Raw genomic sequence first — 11890 nt, forward strand, 5'->3', positions numbered from 1 at the left:
TGCTGGATAGCTTTAGTGTCAACTTGACATACCTGGGTTGAGGGAGCCTCAATTGGGGAATTGCCTTCATAGGACTGGCCTGTGACCTTGTCTGTGGGGCATCTTCTTGATTGTTGAGTGATGTGGGAGGGCCCAGCCCACTGTGGGTGATGCCACCCCTGGGCTGGTGGGCCTGTGTTGCATAAGAAAGCAGGCTGAGCAGGGGCCAGGGGAGCGAGCCAGTAAGCAGCATTCCTCCATGCCCTGTGCTCCAGCTCCTGCTTCCAGGTTCCTGCCCCAAGTTCCTACCTTGGGCTCCCTGATGAACTGTGACCCTGGAGATGTAAGCCAAATAAACCCTTTCCTCCCCAAGTTGGTATTGGTCAGAATGTTTTGTCACGGCAATGGAGAAACAAACTAGGACAAGATGCAACTTGGGTGAATGTGTGCCCAGCACATAGGTCTGCCTTCCACCCCAGCACCAAAAACTAGGGAACCTGGCTAACCAGCCAGGACCCACCTTTCAGTTTACCAGAAGTGGGGGAGACAGAGGACCTTCTCAGACTTCACTCTTCACAGAAAGATTCACAGGTCCTAAGGCCACCAACAAAAGCCGTGGGGCCTGACAGGACAAAGACTGCCTGACTGAAAACAGGTCAGGTCTAAACGGCCATGCCCCACCCCGGGCAGAACAGATGGAGTAGACAGGCGACACTGGTGCCACATGGTCTTAGGAATTGTCAGAGCCACAGAGAAGTGCCACACAAGAGTCACCGCTCCAACAGGCTGTGGCCACCAATCTGCCAGGCCTGCAGAAACTCCAGACAGGAGGATGGGCTCTTGGGTCTGCACAGGCACCAGGTAGGGCAGGGTTGGGGGCCGAGGTGCACATCACTTGAGTGGCTTGTGTGGTACATAGGCCAAGGACGCTGGGGGCTCCATAGTCAGAAGCGGGGAGATGACCAGTTGTTATGGGGGAGGGGGTAGTGAGGGTATAAGTGCAAGTCCCCAGGTGGGAAGGACAAAACATTCCAGGCCAGGACCTCCAGGACATGGCCACTGCTCCATGCCACCACCCATCCTCATAGCCGTGCTCACCCAAGGTCAAGGGCCTGTGGCTTTGCTGGATTTGGGTCCCACAGATGCCAGTCTTGGAGGGCAAAGGTGGGGCCAGACAGTCAGGCTGTGGTGAGGGACATGGTGACCCTGCAGGCTGCCACAAGTGGGGCCTGGGGTAGGACAATGGGCCCTTCCCAAGAGTGCAGTAGATGGGGAGAGGCTGTGGGGGACCCACTCCTCAGGACCCTAAAACTGCAGCTGTGGGTGGCCCACATTGAACAGGAGGACATTGTAGATGGAGGATCAAGGTGGAGACCAATTTGGGTACCTGGGTACAGGGTTTTCACAGGGTTACCAATAGGGCTATGAGCCAAGGGCCACCTGAAGCTGGACAAGTGGCCAGATAAGTCTCCAAGGGTCCCCCAGAATGAGCCAGCTGCTGCCAAGGACACACAGGTTCCCACCCCATGGATGCACTGTGCATCTGATGCCCCTTCCAGAATCCCCTGTGACCCCAAGGCCACCAGGTCTGCTGCCACTAGTCACAGCAGCCACTGGAGGTGTCCTTGAGACCAGTCCCTGGGATAGAACATGTCCCCACCTGTGATGAGCCTGCATCCTGGGACTTCTGGGCCTGCCTGACCCGAGGACTGGGCTATGTGTCCACTACCCCAACTGAAAGCTCCCATAAGACTCCAGCAGGGGACCTGCTGCCACCTGCTGGCTGTCACAGGGAAACACGGGCTCTACCCAGTATCAGTGGGCTCTAAATTAAGTGTCTCCCCTAGGCCCGTTTTTAGTGTCCCCCCAGTCCTCAGTGTCACCCTAGTCCTCTGTGACCCCCCAGTCCTCAGTGTCCCCCAGTCCTCAGTGTCCCCAGTCCTCAGTGTCCCCCAGTCCTCAGTGTCCCCTCAGTCCTTAGCTCCCCATCCTTAGTGCTCCCCATCCTTAGTGCTCCCCATCCTTAGTGCTCCCCATCCTTAGTGCCCCCCATCCTTAGTGCCCCCCATCCTCAGTGCTCCCCACCTTAGTGCTCACCATCCTTAGCTCCCCATCCTTAATGCTCCCCATCCTTAGTGCTCCCCATCCTCAGTGCTCCCCATCCTTAGCGCTCCCCATCCTTAGTGTCCCCAACCTTAGCGTCCCCATCCTTAGCGCTCCCCATCCTTAGTGTCCCCAACCTTAGCGTCCCCATCCTTAGCGCTCCCCATCCTTAGTGTCCCCAACCTTAGCATCCCCATCCTTAGCTACCCATCCTTAGTGTTCCTCTCAGTCCTTAGCATCCCTCTGTCCTTAGTGTCCCCTCAATTCTTAATGTCCCTCCATCAGTAGTGTCCTCTCAGTCCTTAGTGTCCCCCCATCCTTAGTGGGACACACACAGGCTCCCCACCATGAACAATGTCCTCAGAAAACAGGACAAGGGGAGACTGGTGTGTCCTGACAATGGTACTGCAGGCAGAGGTCTCCCAAGCCTTCTTGTGCGGAAGGGTCCCTGTCCCTGCCATCGGGTAACACTCGGAACTCCCTCCTGAGTCCCAGCTGGCCATGGCCTGGGCCACCATAGCTCAGTTTGCACAGGGAATGGAACAGAGGAGACACAACACAGGGTGCTCGCCAGGGTCCCCTTGTCACATGGCCCATTAGGGTGCCCCAGCGTCTCCAGAAAACAACAGGAGGAAGTAAGTGGGTTCCATGACTAGAAGCAGGTGGAGGATAAGAACAGTTTGTCTCTGGAACATACTCTGCTTCCCCTGCTCCACTGAGAGCACGAAGCATGCCACATGCCACCTGGGCCGGGTGGGTCAGGCAGTGGGAGCACAGAGCGTGGGCACAGAGGGAGATGCCTGGGATACCATGTTCAGTCTGGCAACCTCTGCAGGATGGCAAGGTCACAGGGAGCAGAGGCAGAGGCTGGGTGACCCAGGAAAGAGCTACTGAGTGGAGTTCATCGGGGCCCCAAGAGACAGTGGGCAGCCTGAAGACCCACAGTGACCTCAGGGACAGGAGGCCCAAAAGGCAGGAAGGAATCAAGGCCTTGGGCACCTGTGCTATAAATCATGTGGAGGCCTGAAGCCCCTATCCCAGGGCATCTCCTGGGCTATGGTCCCCTCAGAGGCCTCCCTGCCATCTTCTAGGGTCTGGAGGCCCCACAACCCTTGCCTCATGGCCCCTTCCTCCTTTCCAGAGACAGCACCTTCCTGCCTCTCACTCTCTGCCTCCCTCTGAGAACCCTGTGGTGACACTACCTGGGGGGTGGGGGGTAGGGCCCATCTTGGGTCCTCTGCCATGTGAGGTGAAGTGACTTCCAGCTGCAGAGTGCGGATGTGGATGGCAGTAGGGATGTGGGAATGTGGCTCTGGTGGTGACTTGCCATCTTTATGGAATGTCCCCACCCTCTCACCAGGGCCTTCGGCTGTCCGCTACCCCTGGGGCCAGATGAATTGCGAGCCCCAGCTCTTGCACACAGCGCTTTCTAGAAATTGAGATTAGGACTGACAATTACAGGTCACTGGTCACAGGATGAAGGCACAGGACAGCCCATAGGGCTGAGACTGAGCGGTCCCTGGCCCAGCTGCCTGCACACATCACCCCACAGGTGGGCTCTGGCAGGCAGCTCGGACCTTGGTATTCATTTCCTGAGATTGGCTGGGCACGGGGCACAGGATCAGGAGCTACAAGCCAGAGTCCCAAGGTCAGTGACCAGTAGCATGGGCAGCACCAGGTCGGGCAGGCCTACACCAAGCATCCTTCAAGGCCAGCTGGGGCATCACCAGAGCCCAGATCAAGAGGGATGGGAGCTCAGACCATGGCTCCACAGCCACAGAAGGTCCAAAGTGCCTCTAGAAACATGCTGCTCCGAGTGGCCACTGCCCGAAAAAGGGGCAAGGTCATGGCTCCAAGGAGTCGCCTCAAAGCCAATGGCCACCCTGGCCGCCAGGAATAGGAAGCAGGGTGGCTGCTGGAAGGCACCTCAAAAGACCCAAAGCCACTGCTGCCACCTGCCGGAGAACCCCACGCATGTCCACAGAGCCAGAACATGAGGTGCACAACAGTCAAAATAGCCCAGTGTCCACAGAAGGATGATAGACAGTGTGGTCCCTCCACACACTAGAATACCACACAGCCCTGAACAGGGATGTACCTGACATGCACCACAGTGTGGAGGGACCTCAAGGACACAATGCTCAATGAGATGCAGACACAGCAAGCCTCATAGTGTGGGACTCCATGACAGGAAATGTCTGAACAGGTGAATCCACAGACAGGAAGTGGGCTCATGGGTGCTGGGAAGTGGACACAGTGACTGCTCATGGGCATAAGGCTTCCTTTGGGGATGATGGAATATTCTGGAAGTACCCAATGGTGACAGCGGCACCACTCTGTGAGCTGCACACTCCTGGGGGAGCGGGAAGGGAAGTGGATCACTAAGCAAATGACTGACTGCTCACCAAAAACCTCCCCTTATAGACCAGGCAGCATGTGGGGCCCGCCAAGCTCAGCCCCTTGTCCGTCCTGAGGACCTGGCCACTGAGAATCACCATACCTAGGACAGGTCCAACACAGCCTTGACACTCCTTAGGACAGGTCCAGCATGGCCCTGATACCCCTTAGGACAGAAGTCCCTGGCTAGGCTGCAAGAGGGCATCTTCAGAGACCAGTCATGCTCAGAGGCTAGGGGACAGTGTACAGAGCCTCCTCTACACGACAGCAGATGTCTGAGACACAGCATCATTAACATGAACTTGGCACAGGGTCACTCAGTACCGAGCACTCACCCAGCAGGGACAAGGCCCTAGTTTCACTGCAGCCCCAGGAAAATCTACCCCTTAACCTCCTTCTGCATGTCACTCTTCTTTGTTTTTGGTCTTTTTGAGACAGCGTTTCCCTGTAGCCCCAGCTGTCCTGGAACTCACTATATGGACTGGGCTGGCCTTGAACTCAAGAAATCCTCCTGCATCTGCCTCCTGAGTGCTGGGATTAAAGGCGTGCACCACCACGCCCAGCAGTGTCCACTATTTTTAAGGCAATTCAAAAGCTGTTGGGCACAGTGGCACACACCTGTCATCTCAGCAAAGGGAGGCAGAGGCAGAGGATCCCTGTGAGAGCAAGGCCAGCCTGGTCTACATAGCGAGTTCCTGGCCAGCTGGGGCTACAGAGACCCTGTCTCAAAAAGAAGTAAGAGCCGGGGGGCTGGAGAGATGGCTCAGCAGTTAAGAACACTGGTTGTTCTTGCAGATGACCCGGGTTCGAATCCCAGCACCCACATGGCAGCTAACAACTGTCCGTAACTCCAGTCCCAGGGGAATCCCACAGCCTCTTCTGACCTCCGTGGCCATTGCACGACACAGGTGCACTTACCTACATGCAGGCAATACATGCGTACACATAAAATAAAATTAAAAAAAAAAAAAACAGAGCCAGGCATGGTGGCACACGCCTTTAATCCCAGCACTCAGGAGGCAGAGGAACTCACTATGTAGACCAGGCTGGCCTTGAACTCACAGAGATCCACCTGCTTCTGCCTCCCGAGTGCTGGGATTAAAGACATGTGCCACCACACCTGGCTAATAAATAAATATTTTAAAAAGTAAAAATAAATTTTAAAACAAAGTTACCTCTGTGGTTAGAGACCCCAGCCAGTGCCTGGTCCCCACTTCTGGCTGTGGCAGGAAGGAAGGCAGGCCTAGGCAGACCTCAGTGGACCCCAGGACAGATCCAGACCAGCCACCCAGGAAGCCCAGTGCCTTGGCCTGTGTGGCCAGGAGGGGCCCAGTGCTTTCCTTACCTGGGAGGTCCCAGGAGGTCCCAGGAGGTTCCAGAAGGTTCCAGGTAGCTGAGGACGCACAAGGCTTCTTTCCTTCACCTCTTCCAGCAACAGTGACCCCTGCAGGTGCAGATGAAAGCTGTCCCTGTGCTGTAGGCTCCAGGCCCTCACGGCTGCCCCACTCAGCTGTCCACCCCTATGCTTCTCAGGAGCATATATACCAGGATCAGTCACGTGATGGCAGACAAGTGTCTGGAAGCCAGAAGCAGACAGCTAGCAAGACTTCCAACCAGTACAGCCAGGTGTGGTGGTAATCGCCTATCATCCCAGCTTTCAAGAGGTAGAGGTGGGAGGATTAGGAATTTGAGGCCAGACTTGGCTATATAGTGAGTTAGAAGCCAGCCTGGGCTACATGAGACTTGGCCTCAAAAAACAAACAAGGTTTGGCATCTTCCAAAGCTGGCTGGTCTCTCAAAGGTGCAAAGACCTATGGCCAACCAGCAGGCCACTCCATCCACTCCCCGATGCACAGAGCGCACAGGATGGGAGTGACGCTATGGCATGGAGACATGGACTCAAATGCTGACAGCCTGGGGACATGAGGCAGGACAGAATGCTAAGCTTTCCTGTGGCTCCAGGATCTCGTAAGCAGGCCTGTGACAGCCAGCCTGTGCCTCCTCACTTGCATTACAGCCCCCTGCCTGCCTTGGCCACTGCCCAGATGCCTAGCCCTTCCTGACGAAGGCCCTGGGACCCAGGTGTGCACAGGCTCCTGTCAGGGAACCTGGACCCTGGGGCCCCAGCTTCAAGTCCTTGGTCACCTCCAGGATCCTCTGGGTTTAAATAATGTGGGTCTCAGTCACCCTCCCAGCACACAAAGTCCCTAGCAGCCCATTTGAACCTAGTGTACTCTGAGACAGTCTGGGTTTCAGGACCACCCCACAAGGATTTGGGGTGGGAGCTGCACCCTTTCTCTCCCCAGCTACTCCTCACCTCAGTTATGCAAAGCCTGCCACTCCCTAGTCCCACAGAGGCAAGACTGGATCCATCCCTAATACAGCTGGGACAGGAGGTGACAGCGCACATATGCACATCCTGATTCCCATAACCCATGGCATAGCACCTGAACTACACACGGGTCCCTTGAGATTGGCTCACGCTGAGCACCCTGAGCTGGGGACATCCTGGATCACCCAGGCCAGTGTCACCACGGGGTCCTAAGCCAGAAGCAGAAGGGTGAAAGGCAGAAAAGGAGGAAGGGGCCATGAGCCAAGGGATGCAGGGCCTCTGGATGCTGGGACAGTGAACACAGAGCTCCCTGGAACCTCCAGGAGAGACCTGCCCTGTCTGGAGTGGAGGCCAGTGATGCCATGGCATGTCAGACTGCCATCTCAGGCCCATTAAAATCATACTATGGTTAAGGGTCATCAGTCATGGGCACTTGTAGGCGCAGCCACAGGACAGAGAGCTCAAGCATGTGAGTGCTCTCTGACCCAGTAAGGGGCTTCTGGCTCTAGGCTTAGCCAGGGTCTCAGTGGGATCCTGTGTCCCTGTGTCATGTGTGAGACTCTCATACAGCCCTCAGGCCACCTCCATGAGCTAAGAGTCTAAGAGGCTAGGGACCAACACTGGTGATCACTGCCCAGAGTCACCCAACGAAGGCAAGCACATCCCCTGCCTTGCCCTGTGGAACTCAGTTCTTCCCTTCAGGGTGGATGGATGGAGGGGTGGATGGGTGAGTGGATGGATGGAGGGGTGGATGGGTGAGTGGATGGATGGAGGGGTGGATGGGTGAGTGGATGGATGGAGGGGTGGATGGGTGAGTGGATGGATGGAGTGGGTGGATGGGTAGATTGAGGGGTGGATGGATGGGTGGGTAGGTGGATGGGTGGATGGATATATTGGTTAGATGGGTGGAGAGGTTATGGGAGGCAGATGAACAAAAAGGTGGATGAATAGACAGGTAAGTGTATCGATGCAGGACCAGCTGCATGTAGCTATACTGACATTTATGTCATAGTTGGTGCAGCAACTAGGTATTGTTATGCGTCTGTGTGCACACTAATCTCCCAATCCTTAAGAGTGTCTAAGGGCCGCCAACAGCTCCATGGCAGACAGCTACCTGGTCCAGCTCTCTAAGTGGTGCTCCTCTGAGCAGTGTGAGCCCAGATAAGAAGTACTAAGAGGCATGAGGGGGTGTAAGCCCCCTCTGGACACTGTAGCTACTTTAGCAAGCAGTGACACTAGTAATGCCCCAGTTAGGACATGTCAGATGGGGGTTCCCACCCACACTCCAGGAACACAGTCTGATTCTCCCGCCTCATCTGGGACCCAAGCTGAGCAACTGCTCCCAGCACAGAAGTGCAGCTACTGAGGCCACCGGGACCCGGGCTCCCTTCTCTGCCACAATCAGGAAGGCTGCTCTGAATAGGGACATCCCAGCCTGAGGGCCCAGCACCACCACAGCTACCTAAGAGGGTTGAGGCAGGGACCAGAGCCTGAAGGGGCCAAGACACTTGGGAGCCGCCCACATGATCCTGGCAATATTGGCTCGCTCTGAATTTGTATAAAATAACAGGCCCGGGGAGATACTCAGAGCAGAGAGCTGCAAGCCAGAGGACCCAAGTTCAAATCCCTGGCCTGCTGGACCAGCATGAGGGGCAGAGATATGCTGGTGGTACAAATGGAGCTTCCGTTCAGTAAGACCACGACAAACAAGGTGGAGACCACGTGTAGAAAAGAGAAGCCAGGAGGAGGACGTAGGCTGTGCACCACGTCACCTCGCTAAGCAGGTCACAGACGCAGAAGCCTTGAGGAACATGACACTTCATGATGTACAACAGCTCAGCAAAAATCAAGGTGATGAACCAGGTAAGGGGGCAAAGTGGACAGTAAAGGGCAGCACGAAGGTGACCACACAACAGCATCCCAAGGGACACCTGCACTGCCAGCAATATCAGGGAACGTCCTGACTTGGGAATAGGAAACACTGATGACCAGAGGGGGTGGGAACCCCAGAAATCAGCCCAAGCTCCACTGTCTTAAGGGACTCAAGACAATGCACAGCAACCAATTCAACAGCTGGAAGGGCCAGGACAGATTCAAACCAGTACAGGGTGGAGGGAGACGGGGGCAGGCCTGGCCCAATGCTCAGGAACCTGAGGCAGGAAGGACGATTGGGGTTTCTAGGCCAGCCCTGGCTACAGAGCGAGGCCAGCCCAGGCTACACGGTGAAACCACAAGTCAAACTATATTGCAAGTGTCCCACACTGCAGTGGGAGTGGACAATGGAGAAGACAGGCACAAAACAGCACTCTGTGTAATGTGACAGGGACGTGTTCCAAGAGCTATCACAGCAGACATCATGACATGTGCAGCTAGTTTCACATGCCTCAGCTACAAACCTATGCAGCCCTACTGCGCTGAACACTGGGCAACTCCCACACAGGTGGGGATCTAAAGGCCCAGGGGACATAGGGACGGGAGGTCTCCACCTTGGTACCAGCTTTGAAGCTCTGGATACAACACCGTATCCAAAATGCCCACAGTGGACAAATCCTGGGAGACAGGCCAGGAGGAAGGGATGGGCAGGGTGATGGGTGGGGCTCTGGGGTGATGACAACATTCTGACTGTATTGCTGGCTGCAGCTAGGTTCTGACTGCTGAGCCATGCTGTGGCACTACACAGAACAGCACATGGAACAGCATGTTGGTTATGCCAACTTACAAACAAGCCTGGCCTGGCAGGTGCATTGCCTGACCCGAGAACATGGGGACCTGAGTTCCATCCCCAGCAACCAAGGAAAAAGCCATGTGTGTTGGTATGCGCTCATAACCCCAGCCTGGGGAGGCCTAGGGTTCACTGTCAGCCAGTCTAGCATAAATCAGTGAGGTCCTGTGTCTCCTGATTGGCTGGTTCCTCCAGTGGGCGGGGCCTGACATGAGCCAGAAGTAGGAAGGGAAGCTGGGAGCCATCTTGGGAAGGAAGCCAGGAACCGCCAGTAGAGCGTGATGGTGTAGGAAACTTGCAGCCAGTGCAGCAACTCAAAGGCAGAATAGACTGACTCCCTGTGGACCTGGGGCAAGATCACTGGCCCCGGAGGTGTAGGCGAATGCAGGGCTATGGGCATGGCAAGGTCTGATAAGGCAGGCTCTGAGTGGTGGTGGCGCGGGGCTAGGCACTGGGTACTCATTCCTTTGTAAGTTAATAAACTCATATAAAATATATTATATGGTTTGTCTGATCACGCAGGAGACCCAGAGAGATTTCGGGCCACAGAATTGGCGTAGTTGGCAGGATATGACAAAACTGAGGATGAGTTTTAGTAGAGCGCTAATGGCAGCGCTGATGTGGTGTTTGCAATGGGCTACTAAAAAGAGGCCAGCCATGCAGAAGCAGGGGCCACAGCTATGTTGTAAATGTGGGGATATGTTGCTGGTATGTGAAGATTTGTTAAAAGTTACGCAAAGGTTAGAAAATCTTTTACCTTCTCTAAACTCAAAGGAAGTACCTGGAGAAAGAGAGTGGCCACTTTGCATCATAAAAGATGTGCCCCAGGCAGGAGAAGCTGAAAAGGCTGGACTGGCAGACCCAGTTACCGAGCTGGAGACAGAAAAAGGCAGGACACTTTGGCTTGTGTAAAGTCCAAGGACTCAGAGAAAAAGATAGACAATAGTAAAAAGGAAAAAATAAGCTAACTGTACTATAGCTAGGAAATATTCCATGCTGGAAGTGTTAAAACTAGGAAAAACTTACAAGCATGCAAGCAGAGAGCCCCTGGCCACGTGGCTTGTGAGAGTATGGGACATGGGAAGAAATGACATCAGTCTAAGTCCTTCAGAAGCTCCACAGCTGAGTTATGTAACCACCCATCCATCCTTGCGATATAGGCTGTTCAACTTAGGCCAATGCAGGGGGGAGCAGTCCTTAATGGGATGGCTGGTTGAAGGCATTAAAGATACATGGTTGTCACCACGGGATACTAACATGATTAGCAGGGGCTGGAGGACTACAAAGGAGGGGCACGCATTACTGAGAGAACTAGGTATGAGAAAAGCAATATGTGATGTCCAGTTCACTGGGCCAGATAAGACTGTGTTCACCGGAGATATGAAAGAAAACTTAATTCAACTGGGACCTCGAGAATGGTATGGGGCTTTAATGGTTTTATTAAGCCCTGTGATGGGACAGGATCTTTGTAAAGTGAGAGAGGCTTTGGCAAATCTAAATGATTCTGATCAGCATGTAAAACGTGTCTGTGAAATAACAGAACATCCTATAAGAGATATAGAAGAGACCAGACAACCGAGCTGGTGGCGCACGCCTTTAATCCCAGCACTCAGGAGGCAGAGGCGGGTGGATCTTTATGAGTTCAGGACAGCCTGGTCTACATAGTGAGTTCCAGGACAGCTGGGGCTACAGGGAGACCCTGTCTCAAAAAGACCAAAAAAAAAGACCAGACAGAGGAAATGGTCCCCTTGGGTTACTCGAAGACAAATGTGTCAAGACTTATGTCAAGCCCAAATCCCCAGAGAAAAAAAACTGATAAAAAACCAAATTCAGTACTAAGGCATTTCTGGAAGGCTTTAAAACCAGAAGAACAGTTTACAAAGGACATTTGAAGGATAACAACTGTACAAGGGGTGGTTAAGAATCCCCAACGATTAAATAAGATGCATTTCTCTTCTGATAAAGGCTATACTAGGGGTGGAAGCCAGTTTTCCCACCACTTTCTCCCCCAGCAACCTGGTATGGTCAATGGGAAGATGGCAGATTTGGCTGCAGTCAGGAGGCAGACCCAGAGCCTGTCTGACTCAGGGAGCCAACAAGTGCAGTGGGAACAGAAGAAGCCCCTGCCTCCTTAGCCCAGTGCAGGATCAGGCAATTGGAGGTAACACCTGTAAGTGTATCAAGAATAAAAGAATACAAAGGGATAACTGAAAATGGTAATGAGCTAACCAAATTAATGCCTCATACCCATGCTATGGTCCCCAAGAAGGATCTATGGAGCAAATAATTAATAAAAATGGACAAAACCTTTCAAAGCTTTATGAGACCTTGTCTATGAGTGATTTAATATTTACTGT

At 53.9% G+C, this 11890-nt stretch overlaps 1 protein-coding gene across 3 annotated transcripts in view; it reads right to left on the reverse strand.

Annotated features, from left to right (window-relative positions):
• The window catches only part of Kdm4b (lysine demethylase 4B), an 89419-nt gene that overhangs the window by 68140 nt on the left and 9389 nt on the right, over positions 1-11890 (reverse strand). For 2 of the 3 annotated variants that reach the window (XM_029565321.1, XM_008836964.2), the window contains exon 2: positions 5825-5923. The exons of the other annotated variant lie outside the window; for it this stretch is intronic. The gene's annotated coding sequence lies outside the window, so the exon portion shown is untranslated. The remainder of the gene's footprint in view (positions 1-5824; positions 5924-11890) is intronic. 3 annotated transcript variants of the gene reach the window in all.

This window comes from Nannospalax galili, unplaced genomic scaffold, assembly GCF_000622305.1.
Source record: "Nannospalax galili isolate Female #2095 unplaced genomic scaffold, S.galili_v1.0 scaffold77, whole genome shotgun sequence".
Lineage (NCBI taxonomy): Eukaryota > Metazoa > Chordata > Mammalia > Rodentia > Spalacidae > Nannospalax > Nannospalax galili.